The sequence below is a fragment of the Oryzias melastigma genome, linkage group LG19, assembly GCF_002922805.2.
Source record: "Oryzias melastigma strain HK-1 linkage group LG19, ASM292280v2, whole genome shotgun sequence".
Lineage (NCBI taxonomy): Eukaryota > Metazoa > Chordata > Actinopteri > Beloniformes > Adrianichthyidae > Oryzias > Oryzias melastigma.
In genome coordinates, this window is record NC_050530.1 from 2,480,940 (window position 1) to 2,481,430 (window position 491).

Sequence of the window (491 nt, forward strand, 5' to 3'; positions counted from 1 at the left end):
TCACAAAATGCAGACAAACCCACCAGAGACTGGCGTTTACAGTAACAAACACCTGTTAGACCTGCCGTTTTTTGGAGAGTGGTGTGAATTAGAAACCGACCACAATTGGAAGATAAACGCCACGTGTCAAAGTCAAGGCCCGGGGGCCGGATCCAGCCCGACGGGTAATTCTATCCGGCCCTCCAGATCATTTTATTTTATCGTTATTAATGACCCGATGTTATAATTTCTAACTTGTATAATTGTAACTATATATATTTTTATGGAGAGTAAAATATTGAAAGTTATTTAAGGTTTAAGTTGATTTATTCTGGAATAATATTCCTGCATTTTTATTATTCATAATTAAGTTAAAAAGTTATAGCTTTAAAGTTTTAAAAATTATCATTCTGCTAGCTTTTTAGACTATTTAGGCATTTACTAAGACTTTTTAGGCTATTTTGGAGTTTAGCTAATATTTCAGCTACATCCTAGCTGTTTTGGATAATTTA

General features: G+C 33.8%; 1 protein-coding gene across 2 annotated transcripts in view; it reads left to right on the forward strand.

Annotated features, from left to right (window-relative positions):
• Positions 1 to 491, forward strand: part of dlgap5 (discs, large (Drosophila) homolog-associated protein 5) — a 9,145-nt gene that overhangs the window by 6,790 nt on the left and 1,864 nt on the right. The window lies entirely within an intron of this gene.